The sequence below is a fragment of the Ceratotherium simum genome, chromosome 30, assembly GCF_057802395.1.
Source record: "Ceratotherium simum simum isolate JZ-2026a chromosome 30, ASM5780239v1, whole genome shotgun sequence".
In the NCBI taxonomy this organism is placed as follows: domain Eukaryota; kingdom Metazoa; phylum Chordata; class Mammalia; order Perissodactyla; family Rhinocerotidae; genus Ceratotherium; species Ceratotherium simum.
The window spans coordinates 5,413,509-5,423,247 of record NC_141929.1 but is presented as its reverse complement, the minus strand read 5'-3'; positions in this window follow the sequence as shown (position 1 = coordinate 5,423,247).

The following is a 9,739-nucleotide window of genomic DNA, read 5'->3' as shown; positions in this document are numbered from 1 at the left end:
TGCTTTGGAGGGGAAGGCTGGCCTCACCTGGGACCGTCGACTGGCCACCTGGCCTTCCCCACGTGGTGGTCTCAGAGACGTCTGAGGAGTTCTCACGTGGAGGCTCAGGGCAGCCCTGTTCCAAGAGACAGGAAGTGGAAGCTGCCCATGTACTTTTTCTAAAAATTAACATGTGGTGAAATTTACTCTGTGTGTGTACAGTTCTATGAATTTTAACAAACAACCAATCCGTTATTCACTGTAAAAATGAAAGCCCAACAATGGATGAATGGATAAACAAAATGTGGTCTATCCATATAATGGAATATTACTCAGCCATGAACAGGAATGAAGCACTGACACAGGCTACAACGTGGATGAACCTTGAAAACATTATGCTAAGTCAAAGAAGCCTGACGCAAAGGACCACATATTGTATGATTTCATTTATATGCAACAGCTAGAATAGACGAATCTACAGAAACAGAAAGTAGATGAGTGGATGCTCAGGGCCGGGGTGGAGATGAGAGAGAACAGGGGACCAATAGCTAAAGGGTACAGGGTTTCTCCTTGTGGTGATGAAAATGCCCTAAAATTGAATGTGGTTGTGGATACACGTATCTCTGACTATACGAAAAGTCATTGAATTGTGTAGTATGTGAATTATATCTCAATAAAGCTATTTAAAATATTAAAGGAAGAATTCACCCCACTCTCTGAGTTCTGTGTGTTGGTCTCCCAGATAGCTACAGGTTGAGAGCCAGGAGACAAACTTCCCTATCTGGGTTCTAAAATTGGGGACAAAACGGTGAGAATAGAGGCCACATTCATTTCAGCCCCTAGGGAGAAATTCTGTGTGCGCAGACCTCAGAGCATCCTCCAGAGGGCGCTCTAGAGCAGTGGTCCTCAGACAGTGGTCCCCGGAGCAGCAGCATCAGTGTCACAGGGAAGTCCTTAGGAATGCAGATTCTCAGCCCTGACCCCAGATCTGCTGAATCAGCCACTCCTGGGGTGGGGCCCAGCAATGTGTGTTTTCACAAGCCCTCCTGGTGAGTCTAATGCATGCTCCATTGAGAACCACTGCTCTCTAGAGTGTTCTGTCTCCTTTCTGCATCCACAGGCCTTCCTGGGCTATGCGTCTCTGCCAAGTCACCTATAGCTGTGTCCAGTGTGTGCTGGCCAGAACCTGAACCACAGGGCTTCTCTCTGGTTAAGTACAACCTGGTCTAGGGGTAGCTGAAGCTTCCAGCTTGGGGAGGCTGGAGAAGGTCTTGGAGAAAACCTCTGCAGGGGCCACACACGTGCTGCATCCCGGAGAAAGTGAACCTCGTCTGTGGACTTCCTGTTGACAGAGGCAGGAAGCTCTGGGGTGCAGCCCAGCCCTTTGAATGATCTCCAGCATCCGCTGGCTCTGGGACTTCATGCTCTGCGCGATAGAATCATTTCACCGGGCATGCCACAAGAGTGATTCATCTTGCCCAGGAGTCACAGCCCCACTGCTTCAGCCACCCCAAAGGTGCTGAAAATATATAACTCCTATATGCAGTTACGAACTTCTAAGTGCACCAATGCTTAGAAGGGGCCTCTTTTGTTCCAGGCTGAAATTCAAGAGACCTGGATTCCAATCCGATGTTCACAACTAATTAGCCTTGAACAAGGCTTTGCTCGGTGTCTCCTATTCTTGGAACGGGGCTAGATCCCATCTTTGTGACATGGACGGAGCACAGGGAGGTGCATCTGGAGAGTGGGTTTCAGCCTCGGCTTTGTCACATGCCACCTGGGCAAGGCATTCATCTCTTAAGTCTCGGTTCTTCCTGCTGGGGGATGAGATGGCTGGAGACCATTCATGTCCCTCAGGGTGTGACCTGCAGACCCGTTGTCCCCTACACAGCTATCTAAAGGAGTCCTGGTCAGAAAAGGTTTGGGGAACTCTGGAGGCAAGGTCCCCCTCTTGGAGATTCATATCAGGGTACATATTTGTATATTACAGCCTCTGAAATTCCCATCAAAGACACCACCTAACTTTGCTTAAACCAGGAATCCTCACACTTGTTTGCCCCTGGCCCCCTCCCCCTTTCTCCTCTATTAATAACTACAGAGACTGTGTTGACACAACACCCTTTGGGAAATGGGAAGATAAAGTTTTCTGTGTCCCATCAACTCTGACAGTCAAAGATCCAGTGAATGTCCCATCCCTCACATGGGAAGATGCCACAAAGAGATCAAAGATGGTTGGCTTACTATCCACGAGATGGAAGTAGGCATGGCCCTGCATAGTGTCACTCTCAGTGACCCAGTAAGAGATGTACTTCCTCCCTGCAACTTCCAGCTCTGTTAACCCCAGGTTCCCAGAGGGGTTAACATTTCCACCTGGGGACACAGAGAGATCACCTTTAAACTTTAAGCTCAGACTTCCACCTGGTGGAATATGTTAAAAGACTGAATTTTATGGTATGTAAATTATATCTCAATAAAGCTAAAAAATAAGTGAGTAACCTTGACTCCATGTGTATGCCCATCCTTTTCACTTTGTACCGCAACGTGAGCCTGCGGGTGGCTGTGTGGAAAGCTCTTGACTCTCTCTCCGTCTTGCTTTGCCACCACCAGTGAAAATGCAGCTGCTTTTGGAAAGTAACATTTATCGGGGGAGTTTTTGTATTATTTTTGTAATAATACATTTTCACTATAGAAATCTTGGAAAATGCAGAAAAGAACAAAGTACAAACTTACAAAACACCCAAATCCCAATACCAAAGATGATTACCTTCTGCTATATGTCTTTCCAATATCGTGTGCGCCCGTTTTCCTTTTTGTCTTTTTCGTGTGTGTGTGTGTGTGTGTGTGAGGAAGATCAGCCCTGAGCTAACATCTGTTGTCAATCCTCCTCTTTCTTTGCTGAGGAAGACTGGCCCTGGGCTAACTTCCGTGCCCATCTTCCTCTACTTTATATGGGACGCTGCCACAGTGTGGACAGACAAAGCGGTGCGTCTGTCCGAGCCCGGGATCCAAACCTGCGAACCCCGGGTGGCCGAAGCGGAGCGCACGCACTTAACCGCGACGCCACTAGGCCGGCCCCACCTTTTTGCCTTTCAATTTAGCAATGATGATTTTAATTTATGTGGTCCTTATTATATGCCAAGGACTCTGCTAAATGTTTTACACACTTTCACCTCTCAGAGCAACCCTACAAGGCCGACACTATCATCCTCACCTTACAGATGAGTGAACTGGGGCCCCGGGGATTAAGGAATTGGCCCCAGGTCACACAGCTATTAAGTGGCAGAGCCAAGATTCAAACCCAGGCTTGTTTAATCCTGAAACAGTGCCTCAACTTGGGGACGTTTCCCTCATGTTAAGAAATATTTTTCTACAATGTCATTTTCAATGGTTTCCTAGCCTTTCATGATATGGCTATATCATAATTTACACAGTTAGTCCCTATTGTTGACAATTGGGCCATTTCCATTGTTCAATATTATAAACAGTTATACAGTGAATACCCGTGTATGCACACTGATTTCCTAGATGGAGTGCCCAGGAGGGCTCAGAGTGTGGTGGCCCTTTGTTGCTTTTGCTGACCCAGCATCCATTTCCCCAGCTTCTGGAGTCTGCTGCTACTATTGGAACTGTGCTCACTCCATGGACCCAAGCCCAGGCAGTCAAAGAATCAGAATCTTCCCGGCAGGAGTCACTGGTGTAGGCACAGAGACATGACCCAGGATCATGCAAATGAGGCTGTGCTCTGGGTCTTTTGTTTGTACAGTTGGTGAAAAGAAATGCTGGTTCCACTGCGGATGCTAAGAAAAAGATGCCATCAGGGGGCTCCTGGTACTACCTTATCACAATGGAAGAAGCTGGCCTAAGAATGGAGCCAACCAAGAGGAAAGCAAGGATGGGAGATGGAGAGAGCAACATGGAGCCCTAATGGCATCATTTGAATCCTAGATCCAGCCATGCCTGAAACGCTAGACTTCCAGTTCCAACAGGCAGTAATTTTTTTTTTTTTTTTTTTTTTTTTTTTTAAAGATTTTATTTATTCATTTTCTTCCCCCCAAAGCCCCAGCAGATAGTTGTATGTCATAGGTTCACATCCTTCTAGTTGCTGTACGTGGGACTCGGCCTCGCGCTGGACGGAGAAGTGGTGCCTTGGGGCGCGCCCAGGATCCGAACCCGGGCCGCCAGCATCAGAGCGCGCGCACTTGACCGCTAAGCCACGGAGCCGGCCCAACAGGCAGTAATTTTTTTTCCTTACGCTCGAGATAAATTTCTGTTACTTGTAACCAAAAGAGTATCATCCAGACTATTTTATTGAAACACTTTTAGAAACCTATTGTCAAACTCCTAGGAGAAAGGTTATACCCATGCATACTTCCACCAGAGTGCCCATTTCCCCACAGTTGGGCAGATGCTGGGTCCTGTATACCTGACAGGTTTCCAACCAGATTTCCACAAAAGATCCTTGTAGAATCCTCAGACTTAGGACTGGACATGAATGCAAGAAATCATGAGTGTGATGGTTAATTTTATATGTCAACGTGACTGGACCATGGGGTGCCCAGGTATTTGGATAAACATTATTCTGGGTCTATCTGTGAAGGTGTTTCTGAATGAGATTAACATTTCAATCCATAGACTGAGTAAAGCAGATGGCCCTCCCCAGTGTGGGTGGGCCCCATCCAATCCATTGGAGGCCTGAATAGAACAAAAGGTGGGGTAAGGGAGAATTTGCTCTCTGCCTGACTATTTTCAAGCTGGGACATTGATCTTCTTTTGTTCTCAGACTGGAACTACACCATCAGCCCTCCTGGGTCTCCAGCTTCCAGATGGCAGGTCGTGGAACTCCCTCAGCCTCCATAATCACATGAGCCAATTCCTCGTAATAAATCTTTATAGATCTATATATCTACATCTATCTATTATCTACCTATAATCTATCTATCTCTCATCTATCTATCTATCTATCTATCTATCTATCTATCTATCTATCTGTATCTATCTATCTATATCTATCTATCTATCTATCTATCTATCTATCTATCTATCTATCTATCTATCTTCTATTGGTTCTGTTTCACTGGAGAACTCTAATAGAATGTGATAACTTGAAATGTAGACAAGACCTTAGCATAAATATGTTCATTAATATTCCTGAGTGAACAATTAGAAACTATATACATGAAACAGGCACAGGACAGAATATTGTACAATCACTTAAAATAATTATGGGTTTTTTTTCTTTAATAAAATGGAAAAATACTTGCATTAATGTCATGGGAAAAGCCAGAACACAAAATCAGATATCCAATAACAATAATAATAACACCCTCATTTCTTGAGCAGTAACTAAGTGCCAGGCACCATCTTGGGTGTTTTATATGTATCATTGAACTAAATGAAATTCTCGCTATGTTAAAAATATATTAAAGGGGCCAGCCCCGTGGCACAGTGGTTAAGTCTGGCGCACTCCACTTTGGCAGCCCGGGTTTGCAGGTTCAGATCCCAGGTGTGGACCTGACACTACACGTCAGCCATGCTGTGGCAGGGTCCCACATACAAAATAGAGGAAGATTGGCACAGATGTTAGAGCAAGTCTTCCTCAGCAAAAAAAACTATGTATACATATATGTACTAAAAAAATAGACTTGGAAGAAGACAACAGTGTTTGTCCTTGAAGAGAAATGAGTTTTTTCTTCTTTCTTTTGCTTTACCTTCTTTACCATATTGAGCTTGTATTGCCTTGATAATTGGAAAGAATTAAAGCAAACTGGATTTTTTTAGGTAGTCTGGAGCCTCGGTCTCCTGCCTCTGACCCTTCATCCAGCTTATTGGAGGTCACGGTCCTAGAGGGCATAGCGACGGCAGGTGGCGGGCTGCCCCTCTCCCTTTCCTGGGAGGCTACCGTCCCCAGAACCTGCCCATGAAGTTAAACTCAAAATTACTGTATAACTGATGTATCAGTCGTGCTAACAGCAGCAACATTATCTTATATGCAAATCACTTTTATTTAATTGTAGAGCAAGCACAGCATAGGAATAACCTATCCAGTGGTAATCACGCTTTTATTTATTTATTTTTAATTCCATTGAAAGAAAACATCTTAAATTGGAAAGAAACAATGCATGTCACAAGCCAGTTAGTCAGAAAATGTTTGTCTGTTTGCAGGTCTCAGAGTGATCATCATAACACCCACCCCTTATGAAACACTTACCACGTGCCAGGCGTCGGCAAAGCTTTTTGCATTCGATGTCTCAATATGTATTCCTCACTGCTGTGCTGGAGGTTTGTCTCGTTATCAAGATTACAGATGAAAAAACAAAGACCAAGAAAGATTAAATGGCTTGTTGAGGGGGCAGAGCTAATTTAAGCCTAGGAGCATTTAACTCAGAAGCAAGGCGGTCTTAGCCACCAAGCCACGTTTCCAGTAGAGATATGTTCTTAACCTCTGCTGTGGTGTTCACAAAGGTATACCAATGGAAATGAAGAGAAAGACAAGACGTGTATCCTGTGCCTCCCCAGGAGCACTGTCATTCCCTTTGCTTGTGTCTCTCTCTCCCATCAGATTGAGAGCAACCAGAGAGGTTCCATGTGTAGGTAAAACACCTCCTCCGGGACTGCCCCATCTACCCAGTCCAACAAATGAGAAATATGGCTTTAGGATAACATTGCCTGTCTCTCACCTTTCGTATCAGTTGATGGGTTCCATTACCTCAATATTTTTCAATTCTTTCCCCTGTGAACCCAGCTCCTCTACAGCATCCTATTCAGGATGGCTTAAATGGGAAGTCTATGAATTCCTTCTAGCTTCAGGCATGGCTGTATCCAGGAGCTTGCAATGTGTCTCTAGCCTGGGATTTGGTTACAGGCTCTTAACTAGCTACAAGTCCTCTTATCTCTTTGTGCTCCTCCAACATCACCACCTTCCTACCCCCACTGGTTTACATGCCAACGCCTGAGATGTCTTTCTAAAATGAAAGTCTGAGCACCATTCCTGTGCCAAAAGTTTTTGAGGGCAGGATAATAGCTTAACTTCCTGCCTTGGAACTATCTGCCGTCTTCCCAGCTCTCCAATCTCATTTCCCACCGTTTTTCCCCATGTGCCATATAAAGAAAAATTATCCTGAACTTGGGACACTGAAAGCCCTCTGGATGTCATAACAGACTACTAGAGCAATGTCCTCAAGTCTGCTTGAGGGTCATCCAACTCTCAAAGGCAGCAGGACCCCCTTGGAGGGCCTGCTCCTGGAGTTGCTTATTCAGTGGGTCTGAATTCAGGTGGAGCCCAAGTATTTACATTTCTAACAATTCCCAGGGGCTGATGCTGCTGATCCAGGGACCACAGTTTAAGAACCACAGCTCTAGGGTAAGGTCAGGAAACTTTTACTGGAAATGGCCAGATAGTAAAGATTTTAGACTTTGTGGGCCAGATGGTCTCTGTTGCAACTACTAACCTCTGCTGATGTAGCAGGAAAGCAGCCGCAGATGATGTGTGAATGCACGGCCATGACTGTGTTCTAATAAAACTTTATTTACATAAACAAGCGGTGGGCCTTAGATGGCCCACAGTTTGCCTCTCCGGGGAATGGTCATTTTGTTTGACTTATTACTTAGTATTAGGGCCTATGCTTTGTCAAGTTAGATGCTAACTTGTGGAGTATTAGTAAGTTACAAATGACTTTTGTCCCATAGAGACGAAAATGATTTATGTCTGGAAGAAAAGATAGCCCCAAATGTAACCATTTTATTGCCATGTAGGGTATTCACCTTTGTGTTGGACTTTGCAGTCTTATCCCAGTGTTCTTCCTTTCATTCACTATGTATACAGGGGTCTCCTGCATCCTCCCTCGAACCTGCTTCCCATCCTGCTGCTTTCCTCATTAATGAGCTAAGTGAACCTCTGACTTGGGCTCTCTATGTATTTGCATGAGGTCAGAGTTTTAACTTTTTGAAAATGATATTTGCACAACAACAACAAAATAATGTATTTATGACACTCATTTGGTTGCAAGTGACAAAATCCCAAGTTGAAGTAGCAAAGTTTAAAGCTGGGAGAGAGTAGCAGGTATCTCAGTTTATGTGGAAATCTGAGTTGTCTCCAGTTTCAGGCTGGCTGTATCCAGGGGCCTAAGTGACATCATCAGGTCTCTCTCTGCCTCTGTCTCTGTCTCTCTGTCTCTGTCTTTCTCTCTCTCCCTCCACTGCCCCCTCTCTCCCTTTTTCTCTCTCCTTCTCTTTCTCTCTCCCTGTCTCCCTTCCTCTCTCTCTCTCTCCCTCCCCTACATCTCTCTCCCTCCCCTATATCTCTCACTCTCTCCTTCCCCCATGTCTCTCTCTGCCCCCCATGTCTCTCTCACTCTCCCTCCCTCTCTCCATCTTTCGCCTCTGCTGACATCTGCTTGGCTTCTTCCACAGCAGGCGCTCTCACATGACCACAGATTGTCCCCAGAGGCCCCAGCAATGAGTGTGTGGCCTGTCCTAGTGCCCATCTTTCCCAGTGGCTCTGGTGTATCCTGGGAGGAGTCTGAGTGACCAGCTTGGGTCAGGTGCCCTCCAGGAGCCACGCACTGAGCCCAGCCAATGAGAATCACCCTCTGATCAGCTGGGTCCAGCTTAGGAGCCTGTCCCTTGGGGAGGGGCTTGGGAGCTGCCCACTGGAAGGACCAAGATTATTCTGGAATGGGAGCAGGGTGCAGGGCAGACCAGCACATTCCTTCTGCTACTACAGACTGTTACTACTGTGACTACAGCAACAACAACTAATAATAATACTAAGAAAAACATCTGGTGTTTATTGAGTTCATACTAAGGACTCAGTACTCCACCTAATTGCTGGTCATGCATGATCTGTTTCCCATCACCAACAGCTCCACATAATACCTACCTGCATTAGCTCCATTTCACAGATGGAGACACTGAGGCCCGGGAAAGCTAAGGACCCCCCCCCCAAGTCCACACAGCTAACAAGTGGCAGGGATTGTGACCAAGTCCATCCAAATCCAAAGCTTGCGTGGTTTCCAATAATGCTTGTGCTGGGACTTGCAAGATGCATAAATAGGAGTTCGCCAGGCTAGACTGGAGGGATTAGGGAAGGGTGTTGTAGATGGAGGGAAGGGCACTGCTAAGCTACGGAGCTGTAAGAGACCATGTTGCCTCTAGGGGACAGCAAACCTGCGAGGCCGTGGCGAGGCCGGAGAGCCCATGTGGTGGCTCTCTGTCCAGGCTGTGTGTCAGAACAGCTGGGGGCGTTCATAAAACACCTGTGCCCAGGCCCACACCCAGAGATTTTGTCAAAGAATTGGCAGCTGTCTTTCATCTTCCACACAGATGGCTCCAGGCTGTTAACTCAGGAAGAAATCCCCACGGTGCCTTTGAGCAGGTGGAGCTATAGGCTAGCACACTCTGGAGCACATTTCAGATGGAAAAAAAAATGTTTTGAGGGCCTGCCCGGTGGCTTGGCGGTTAACTGCGCAAGCTCCGCTACTGGCGGCCCGGGTTCGGATCCCGGGCACGCACTGAGGCACCGCTTGTCCGGCCATGCTGAGGTGGTGTCCCACATACAGCAACTAGAAGGATGTGCAACTATGACATACAACTATCTACTGGGGCTTTGGGTGGGGGGGGGAAAGGAGGAGGATTGGCAATAGATGTTAGCTCAGAGCCAGTCTTCCTCAGCAAAAAAAGAGGAGGATTAGCATGGATGTTAGCTCAGGGCTGATCTTCCTCACAAAAAAAAAAAAAATGTTTTGAAAACCAAAGGATGAGT